Genomic DNA, 10,830 nt, shown 5'->3' with positions numbered 1-10,830 from the left:
TTGTGGGTCCAACCCAGCTTGAATATCCTAGAGACTACACAATTCCATCACACATTCTTTTTAAAAATTTTAATTTTCAACTTTTTTTAGGTTCAGGGGCACATATGTAGGTTTGTTACATGGGAATATTGCATAACACAAGGGTTTGGTGTGCAGACTATTTTGTCTCCTGGGTAATCAGTATAATACTCATAGATAGTTTTCCAATCCTCGCCCTCAAATTGGGCCCAGTGTCTGTTGTTCCCCTATTTGTGTCCTTGTATACTCTATGTTTAGCTCCCACTTGCAAGTGAGAACATGTGGTATTTGGCTTTCTGTTCCTGTGTTAATCGGCTAAGGATAATGGCCTCCAGTTACATCCACACTGCTGCAAAGGCCATGATCTCACTTTTTTATAGCTGCATAGTATTCCCTGGTGTATATGTACCCTATTGTCTTTATCCAGTCTACCGTTGATGGGCATTTAGGTTGATTCCATATCTTTGCTATTGTGAATAGTGCTGAAATGAACATATACGTCCATGTGTCTTTGCATGCACATACATGTCCAATTCAGCACTACGGTAGAATGTGCATGGTTGAATGACCTATTTATTTATGTGCATGGTAAATGATTGATTGATTGATTTTTGAGATAGAGTCTCGATCTGTCAACCAGACTGGAGTGCAGTGGTGTGATCTCAGATCACTGCAATCTCTGCCTCTCGGGTTCAAGTGATGATCATGCCTCAGACAACCGAGTAGCTGAGATTACAGGCACGTGCCACCACATCCAGCTAATTTTCATATTTTTAGTTAAGATGGAGTTTCGCCATGTTGGCCAGGCTGCTGTCGAACTCCTGACCTCAGGTCATCTGCCCGTCTCAAACTCCTGACCTCAGGTGATCCTCCTGCCTCGACCTCCCAAAGAGCTGAGCCTAAAGGCGTGAGCCACCGCGCCTGGCCTATGGTGGAATGATTTCTATGCCTTTGAATATACACCCAATAATAGCATTGCTGGGTTGAATGTCTACCACACTGTTATGCATGTCGGGGACCTGAGGCCAGAGACGAGTGTTATCCCTGGGCAGATCATGGGCGGCAGGGCTCGGCTGGGCATCCTGCTTTTCAGATAGCATCCCAAACAAGCAGCCCGCGACCCACTCTTCCTTCATGGTGACCGAGGGACATAGTTCAGAATTCCAGCAGCACATGCTGGTTCCCACATTTTCTTTTTTCCCCCTTTTCTCCAGCCCATTTCTCAGTCTCCACTTGAAAACTTGGCAGAAGCCAGACTGGAGACATAACCCAGTATTTGTTTATGAAAGATGGATTATCAAAATGACGCCAGGCATGATGGCTCATGCCTGTGATCCTAGAGCTTTGGGAGGCCAATGTGGGAGGATAGCTTGGGTCCAGGCATTTGGGACCAGCCAGGGCAACATTGTAAGGCTGTGTCTGTACAAAAAATTTAAAAACTTAGCTGGGTGTGGTAGTGCAAGCCTGTGGTCCCTCCTACCTGAGAGGCTGGGGTGTGAGGATCGCTTGAGCCTGGAAGTTCGAGGCTGCAGCGAGCTAAGATCACGCCACTGCACTCCAGTTTGGGCAACAGTGAGACTCTTTATCGCTAAAGAAATTTTAAAAAGGCCGGGCATGGTGGTTCACTCCTGTAATCCCAGCACTTTGGGAGGCCGAGGCGGGTGGATCACCTGAGGTCAGGAGTTCGAGACCAGCCAACATGGCAAAACCCCATCACTACTAAAAATACAAAAATTGGCCAGGCGTGGTGGTGTACGCCTGTAATACCAGCTACTAAGGAGGCTGAGGCAGGAGAATCTCTTGAAACCAAGAGGTGGAGGTTGCAGTGAGCTGAGATCATGCCATTGCACTCCAGCCTGGGCGACAGAGTGAAACTCCATCTCAAAAAAAAAAAAAAAAAAAAAAAGGAAAGAAAGAAAAAAAGAGCACCTACAAGCCCTTGAATTAAGATGATTCCTCAGTTTTACTGTATTCCAGCAGTTTTCTAAGTGTAGTCTGGGTCTAAGTTCTCATGTTCTCACTGATTTATGTGATCTAAAAATCAAAGAAACTGAACTCATGGAGATAAAAATCAAAGCAACTGAACTCATGGAGATAGAGAATAGAATGATGATTACCTGGGGCTGGGAAGAGGGCAGTAGGGAGGGGGTACGTGGTGATGATTAATGGGCACAAACATAGTTAGATAGAATGAATAAGATCTACTATTCGATAGCACAGCAGGGTGACTGCAGTGAACAAGAACTTATGGTACATTTTAAAGTAACTAAAAGAGTATAATTGGAACTTTTTTTTAAGATTTAATTTATTTATTTATTTTGAGACAGAGTCTCGCTCTGTCGTCCAGGCTGGAGTGCAGTGGCGCGATCTCAGCTCACTGCAAGCTCCGCCTCCTGGGTTCACGCCATTCTCCTGCCTCAGCCTCTGAAGTAGCTGGGACTACAGGTGCCCGCCACCACACCCGGCTAATTTTTTTTTGTTTTTTAGTGGAGATGGGGTTTCGCCATGTTAGCCAGGATGGTTTCGATCTCCTGACCTTGTGATCCACCCGCCTCAGCCTCCTAAAGAGCTGGGATTACAGGCGTGAGCCACCGAGCCCGGCTGGAACATTTGTGACACAAATAAATGATAGATGCTTGAGGTGATGGATACCTCATTTACCCTGATTATTACACGTTCCAGGCCTGTATCAAAGTACCTTATGTGTGCTATAGATATATACTATATACACATACAAATTTTTAAACATTTTTAATTAAAAAAAACTTTAAGTGTGGTATGGGGATCTCTGGGCTCTTCAAGACTCTTTCGGGGGTTCTGCAGGGGCAAAACTACTTTACAACAATCCTAACATGCTATTGGCCTTTTCATTCACATTCATTTCATTCACAAGCATACAGTGTTTTCCAGAGGCTACATGACGTGGGCTATTGCAACAGATTAAAGGCAGATTTGAGAATCTAGCTGTCTTCAGCCAGATATTGCAGAGCTTTGCAAAAATATAAAACAATGCCGGTTGGGCGTGGTGGCTCACACCTGTAATCCCAGCACTTTGGGAGGCTGAGGTGGGTGGATCACGTGAGATCGGGAGTTCGAGACCAGCCTGACCAACATGGAGAAACCTCGTCTCTACTAAAAATACAAAATTAGCTGGGTGTGGTGGCACATGCCTGTAATACCAGCTACTCGGGAGGCTGAGGCAGGAGAATTGCTTGAACCCGGGAGGCAGAGGTTGCAGTGAGCCAAGATCATGCCATTGCACTCCAGCCTGGGCAACAAGAGCGAAACTCCATCTCAAACAAACAAACAACAACAACAACAACAACAAAAATGCCATTCTTCTCACTATGCTTTTTTGTTTGGGAATGATCTGCTTTCTTAAAGCGTGTTATTTATGTTAAACATGCAATGGGTTCCTTGTAGCTTAAAATGAATTAATATTTTAAGAATTTATCAGCCTTACGTTCTCACACAGTAAATATCCCTAGATATAGCACACATAAACAAAGATTTTTGAGGTGCTCAATAATTTTTAAGAGTGCAAAGGGAACTTTCCCTGAGACCAAAAAGTTTGAAAACTATTTTCTACTCAACAGGAGCTTAGGGCTTTAAAGAACACCAGATCTGGGTTCAAATGCTCGCTGTGTGACCAGGAGTGGTGGCTCATGCCTGTAATCCCAGGACTTTGGGAGGATGAGGTGGGTGGATGATTTGAGGTCAGGAGTTCGGGACCAGCCTGGCCAACATGGTGAAACCCTGCCTCTACTAAAAATACAAAAAATAGCCAGGCCTGGTGGCGCACATCTGTGGTCCTAGCTACTTGGGAGACTGAGGCAGGAGAATCACTTGAGTCCAGGAGGTAGAGGTTGCAGTGAGCCAAGATCACACCACTGCACTCCAGCCTGGGCAACAGCGTGAGACTCTGTCTCAAAAAAACAAAAACAAATGCTGACTGTGCAGCTTCCTAGCCATGCAGACTTGGGCAAGTTACTGAACTTCTCTGAACTTGAGTTTCTTCAGTGGTGAAAGAGAGGTGTTTACCTCCATGCCTGGCCTTTGTGAGGTGCTGGGTGAATATTAATTTTGCCCCAGCTTTATAGGACAAAGCCATCTTACCTGGACACTGGCAGCCCAAGGGTACCTGCTGAGGGAAGAGAGACACTTTGCAATCCTTGCTGCTGAATTAAAATTTAGCTATTTTTGCATTTCTTTTCCTTCCTACCTTCCTTTCCTTCCTTCCTTCCTTTTCTTTCTTCTTTTTCTTTTTCTCTTTCTCTCTTTTCTTTCTTCTTTCTTTCTTTCTTTCCTTCCTTCCTTCCTTCCTTCCTTCTTTCTCTTTCTTTCTTTTGACAGGGTCTCACTTTGTCACCCAGGCTGGAGTCCAGTGGCACAATCACAGCTCCCTGCAGCCTCGATCTCCCAGGCTCAAGTGATTCTCCTGCCTCAGTCCCCCAAGTCGCTGGGACTACAGGCACATGCCACTATGTGCTAATTTTTGTATTTTTTTGTAGAGATGGAGTTTCACCATATTGCTCAGGAAATAAGAACCCTAGGTCTCAAATTCCTAGGCTCAAGCCATCCTCCCCCTTTGGCCTCCCAAAGTGCTGGGAATATAGGCCTTGTAAGCCACTGTGCCTGGACTTTTTCTTTTTTTTTTTTTGACATTGTCTCTCTCTGTCACCTAGGCTGGAGGGCAGTGGTGCAATCATCGCTCCCTGCGGCCTTGAACTTCTGGGCTCAAGCAGTCTTCCTGCCGTGGCCTCCCAAAGTGCTGGGATCATGGGTGTGAGCCAATGCGCTTGGTCTGCTTTTGCATTTCTGACACACTCTCAGGCACCTATCATTGGTACTGGGGCCACATTTTGACAACCACGGATGTGGGCCTTTAAGAGTTCAAATCTTACAGATGATTAAAAAGTGTTTTACCCCCTTGGTATTTAATGAAATCCAGGTTCTGGGAGGTTCTTGGAAGAGAAGGGGCTCCTGGGAGTAGGAAGAGTTTCCAGAAAGAGATAAGAAGGGGGCCCCTGGCCAACTTCATGAACTGAACCTTTGGATTTCCATAAACAAACCCTTCACGCACACTCTCCACCTTGAAAAGCCTGTTCTCCTACCAGAAAGAGAGCTAGGGGAGCCATGTCCATAGGGTGTGACGAATATTTCTCAGCTGCCTCAAGTCCTGGTCTGTTTCACACCATCTGCTTCCTAACCTCTTGACATCCCTCTTCTCCTTTCTCCTCCTTTTTTTATTTCTTTTGAGATACAGTCTTGCTCTTTCACCCAGGCTGGAGTACAGTGACTGGATCTTGGCTCACTGCAACCTCCGCTCCCCAGACTCAAGCAATTCTCCTGCCTCAGCCAACTGAGTAGCTGGGATTACAGGCATCCGCCACCACACCTACCTAATTTTTGTATTTTCAGTACAGACGGGGTTTCACCATGTTGGCCAGGCTGGTCTCGAACACCTGACCTCAAGGGATCTGCCAGCCTTGGCCTCCCAAAGTGCTGGGATTACAGCCGTGAGCCACCAGGCCTGGCCTACAAAAATATTTTTTAAAAAATCAGCCAGGTATAGTGGTGTATGCCTATAGTCCCAGCTACTCAGGAGGCTGGGGCGGGAGGATAGCTTGAGCGCAAGAGGTCAAAGCTGCAGGGAGCTATGATCACACCACTGCACTCCAGCCTGGGCAACACAGCAAGATCCTGTCTCTTTAAAAAAAAAAAAAATGCACTATAGAAAGGAGTCCCTGGCCGGGTGGGTGTGAGCTCACGCCTGTAATCCCAGCACTTTGGGAGGCCAAGGAGGCAGATTGTCTAAGGTCAGGAGTTTGAGACCAGCCTGGGCAACATGGTAAAACCCTGTCTCTACTCAAAATACAAAAAAAAAAAAAGCCAGTCGTGGTGGTGCGTGCCTATAGTCCCAGCTACTTAGGAGGCTGAGGCACGATAATCACTTGAACCCGGGAAGTGGAGGTTGCAGTGGGCCGAGATCGCGCCACTGCACTGCAGCCTGGGTGACAGAGCAAGACTCTGTCTCCAAAAAAAGAAAAAAATTCCTGCAGTTGACCTCCAATTGTCCCAGCGTGAACGGCCATCCTGACTCCCAGCTCCCTCATTTCTGAAGAAGCTGCAGTAACAGGCAAGTATTTGAGAAGACATAGAGTGAATAAAAGCAACTTCTCTCCGGGGTCAGAAGACCAGTTTCTAGCCTCACCAAGCACTAAGGAGCTTGTGCTTGTGCCTAACTAGCAAGTTTTCATGTATCTTAGTACTTTCTGTTTGCCTTCAATGTAGTTATGAGATTACACACCAGACTAAAAACCCCAGGGTCCCCTTTGGACAGAAGAAATTTCCAAAAATCTGTCAAGCATTATTTAGAGACTAATCCTGTTTTTCCAAGCTGGTTGGTGACTGGCCCCTGGGGTTGCTGGTCGGGGACCTCAGTTTGACAGCCTGGCAGCTGCCTTCTCATCCTCCCGCTGCGTGGTAGGGCTTCGCAGCCTTGTGCCCTGGGCCGGGAGCCCAGTGAGGACTTGCTAAAGAGATGCTTGGAACTTTCCCCTGAAAACACCTGGCTTTATTTCCCATCCTGGCCGATGTTCTGCTGACCTGATCTTCTAACCACATAATTATGTTATTAGCATATGATGAACCACAGTATACAATGTGTCCTGCTGGAGAGAATTAGAATAAACTGCTGCTTCAGCAAAGTTCCAGATAAAACAGCACCACAAAAGGAAAGAAAGAGAAGGCAGGAGAGGACAGGCCGTGGTTGCAGGTACATCCGCTGTGCCTCCTTCTAGGCCCCCTCCTGGGGTCATGGATGAAGACACAGACCCAGCGAGAGTGGAGGAGTGACTTGGCTTGAAACTCACAGGGCCCAGGTATCCCCAGTGAGAATGAGAACCCAGCATCAAGCCTTGCCTATGTCTTAGCAGGAATTACAGCACTGGGAACAGAGGCGAGATGGTTTCTGCAGGCAGAGATCGGCTCAGAGGACAGAGAGCAAAATGCCTCACGATGAGGGTTCAAAGCCTGCATGGCTGGGCAGCCCCAGGAGGAGGGCCCGCCGTGTCCTACACCCAGGTGGAACCCACACTTGGTCACACCACAGCAGCCCACGGCAATGCACATAAGAGCCTGCTATGGGCCCAGCACAGTGGCTCACGCCTGTAATCCCAGCACTTTGGGAGGCCGAGACGGGCAGATCACGAGATCAGGAGATGGAGACCATCTTGGCCAACATGGTGAAACCCCATCTCTACTAAAAAAAAATACAAAAGTTAGCTGGGCATGGTGGCACGTGCCTGTAATCCCAGCTACTCAGTAGGCTGGGGCAGGAGAATCGCTTGAACCAGGGAGTCGGAGGTTGCAGTGAGCTGAGATCGCGCCACTGCACTCCAGGTTGGCAATAGAGCAAGACTCCATCTCAAAAAAAAAAGAGCCTCCTATGCCTAGGGTCAGGGCCCACAGTTTCCACAGCTTCAAGCCATTCTGATCTTGAATGACCCCACATTGCAGGCTCTTCTTGACTTGGAACCTTTGCTCATAGGGTTCCATCTGCCTGGAGTTCCCTTCCCCTTTCTTTCCTGCTGTCCTTTAGAGCTCATCTCTAGTGCAGTCCTTTTTTTATTTTCATTTTTTGGAGACAGAGTTTTGCTTTATCACCCAGGCTGGAGTGCAGTGGTGTGATCACAGCTCACTGCAGCCTCCAACTCCTGGGCTCACACGATCCTCCTGCCTCAGCCTCCTAAGTAGCTGGGACTACAGGCATGTGCCACCATCCTCAGCTCAGCTTTTAATTTTATATAGAGATGGGATCTTGTTATGTTGCCCATGCTGGTCTCAAACTTGTGGCCTAAAGGGATCCTCCCACCTCAGCTCCTAAAGTGCTGGGACTACAGGCGTGAGGCTCCATGCCTGGCCCACCATGCCTCCTTGAATATAGGAGCCAGAGGATGAAAGTAGAGAGAGTGATCTTGTGCCATCCTGTATTGCCATAGGACTGCAGAAGCGATGGCTGCAGCTCCATCCCAGGCTGATCTCGAACTCCTAGCCCCAAGGGATCCTCCTGCCTCAGCCTCCTAAAGTGCTGGGATTACAGGTGTAAGCCGCCTCACCTGGCCCAGGGATGCCTTTTGCTGGCCTCTGTCATGTGCCTGCCCCGCTGTGTTGGAATTATTTGCCTGGATGAATTATCCCTGTTGTTTCCTATTGTAATTGACAGAATGTCTGTCTCCTGCTAAAATTCTTATGTTGAAAACCTAATCTCAATGTAATGGTATTTGGAGGTGGGGCCTTTGGAAGGTAATTAAGTCATAAGAGTTGTGAACCCAGAAAATCTGAGACAGGTCTCAGTTAATTTAGAAAGTTTATTTTGCCAAGGTTGAGAACGTGAGCCAGTGACACAGCCTTAGGAAGTCCTGACTGTAAGGTTCTTGTATCCATTGGAACCCCAAGAGTGCTCCAACAGACAACACGAGGCGGTGTGGAGCAATGTGTTGTTTTAATGAGCACCTGGGTGCAGGCGGGCTGAGGCCTAAAATGGCGTCAGCCCCAGGTGAGGACGGGGCAAAGGTTTTATAGTCTCCTGTAAACAGGAAGTGTCCTAGTCTGACATAACTGCTACGTTGTACCCGGATGGCCTCTTCCTCGATCTTCAGGGGTACATGACTTCCAGCCAGGGTACGTGTCTTCAGCCGGCTCTCTTCCTGCTTCTGCTATCTTGCTGATGCACGCTGCTGATCCAAGTGGCCTTGCGCCTTAGGACTGGGCCTGAGAAGGGAGGAGTTACTCAGCCCTTCAAGCTTTCAGGCCCCAGGGAGAATCTTACACTGAGGACATGTGGCCAAGGTGGTCAGAGCACAGTTTGGTTGTATACATTCTAGGAAGACATGAGAGATAAATCAACATATGTAAGGTGAACATTGGTTCAGTCTGGAAAGGCGGGACAACTCAAAGTGGGGAGGGGGCTTCCAGGTCATAGGTAGATAAGAGACAAATGGTTGCATTCTTTTGAGTTTCTGATTCACCTCTCCAAAGGAGGCGATCAGACATGCATTTATCTCAGTGAGCAGAGGGGTGACTTCGAATAGAATAGGAGGCAGGTTCACCTGAAGCAGTTCCCAACTTGACTTTTCCCTTTAGCTTAGTGATTTAAGGACCCTAAGATTTATTTGCCTTTCACAAAGTGGAACCCCCGTGAATAGGATTAGTGCAGTTATAATTTTTTTTTTTGAGACGGTGTCTCGCTGTATTGCCCAGGCTGGAGTGTAGTGGCGCAATCTCGGCTCACAGCAACCTTTGCCTCCCAGGTTTAAGCCATTCTCCTGTGTCAGCCTCCCGAGTAGCTGGGACTACAGGCATACGCCACCACACCTGGCTAATTTTTGCATTTTGAGTAGAGACAGGGTTTCACCATGTTGGCCAAGCTGGTCTCAAACTCCTGACCTCAGGTGATCCACCCACCTTGGCCTCCCAAAGTGCTGGGATTATAGGCATGACCCACTGTGCCCGGCCAGATTAGTGCACTTGTAAGAAGAGGCCAGAGAGCTAACCAGCTGTCTTTCTACCATGTGAGGACACAGAGAGAAGATGGAAGTCTGCAACCCAGAAGAGGGGCCTCACCAGGACCCCGCCCATGCTGACATCCTGATCTTGGACTTCCAGCTTCCAGAGCTATGAGAAATAAATTGCTGTTGTTTTTGAGCCACTCAGCCTATAGCACTTTGCTACAGCAGCCCGAAGGGACTAAGACACCTGCTCCAAACTTCCTTCAGGCAGCAGCATGGCTTGATCCATCTCTGCACAAGATGTTCAAGACACTGTGGATTTGAACAGTCATGCTGTTGGGACCTCAGGGAGATGGGAGGCTGCCTGGACATTTTTGGGCAGTGATACATGGAGAACTTTGGTGCCTTGCTGAGGAGTTCAAGGATGCAGTGCTGGCCAGTGCTTGAATTTCTCTTGCTCCCTGGGATCTGGAGATGAGGAGGAGTCTGTTTCTGAAGATCAGGAGGCCCCAGCTCGAGGAGAAGGGGATGATGAGGCTGGCAGCCAGGTGGGTAGCAAATGGATGGGAGGCTACAGATAGGAGCCCTGGAGTAGGAAGGCAGAAATAAGACCACCTGAGCAGAGGGCAGAGCGTGGTGTTTTTTGTTTTTTGTTTTTTTAAGATGGTGTCTTGCTCTGTTACCCAGGCTGGAGTGCAATGGCATGATCTTGGCTCACTGCAACCTCCGCCTCCTGGGTTCAAGTGATTCTCCTGCCTCAGCCTCCCAAGTAGCTGGGATTACAGGCCTGCACCACCATGCCCAGCTAATTTTTGCATTTTTAGTAGAGAAGGGGTTTCACCATGTTGGCCAGGTTGGTCTCAAACTCTTGACCTCAAATGATCTGCCCGCCTCGGCCTCGCAAAATGCTGGGATTACAGGCGTGACTGAGCCACCACACCCATCCCAGAGGATGGTATTGATGAGAGGCAAACTTCCCTGCATTTGGCCTCCGTTCTGGACACCCAAGGGTGCTTGCTCCAGCCCAGGGGGTCTGCTGTATCCGTCCCCCCTCCCCCTACCTCCACCCTGGCCATGCCTCAAGCCTCCTTCCTCTCTATTCTGCTCCTGGATCCAGAGCAGGGCTGGCGGAGCCAAGTGGCTGCTCCGACTGTTCCCCTACTTGGCTTTTGCTGCTGCTCTTCTTGGCTTCCTGATGAAATTCCCAGAGCCTCTGCTCCAACATTCCCATTTCCTGGAGCCACCAAACTCACTCCAGTCCTCCTCGCTCTCAGCCTATGACCTCATCTGCTTCAGGGAG

Source organism: Pongo abelii, chromosome 6 (genome assembly GCF_028885655.2).
Source record: "Pongo abelii isolate AG06213 chromosome 6, NHGRI_mPonAbe1-v2.0_pri, whole genome shotgun sequence".
NCBI lineage: Eukaryota > Metazoa > Chordata > Mammalia > Primates > Hominidae > Pongo > Pongo abelii.
The sequence above is the reverse complement of the archived record's forward strand: the minus strand, read 5'-3'. Positions refer to the sequence as shown.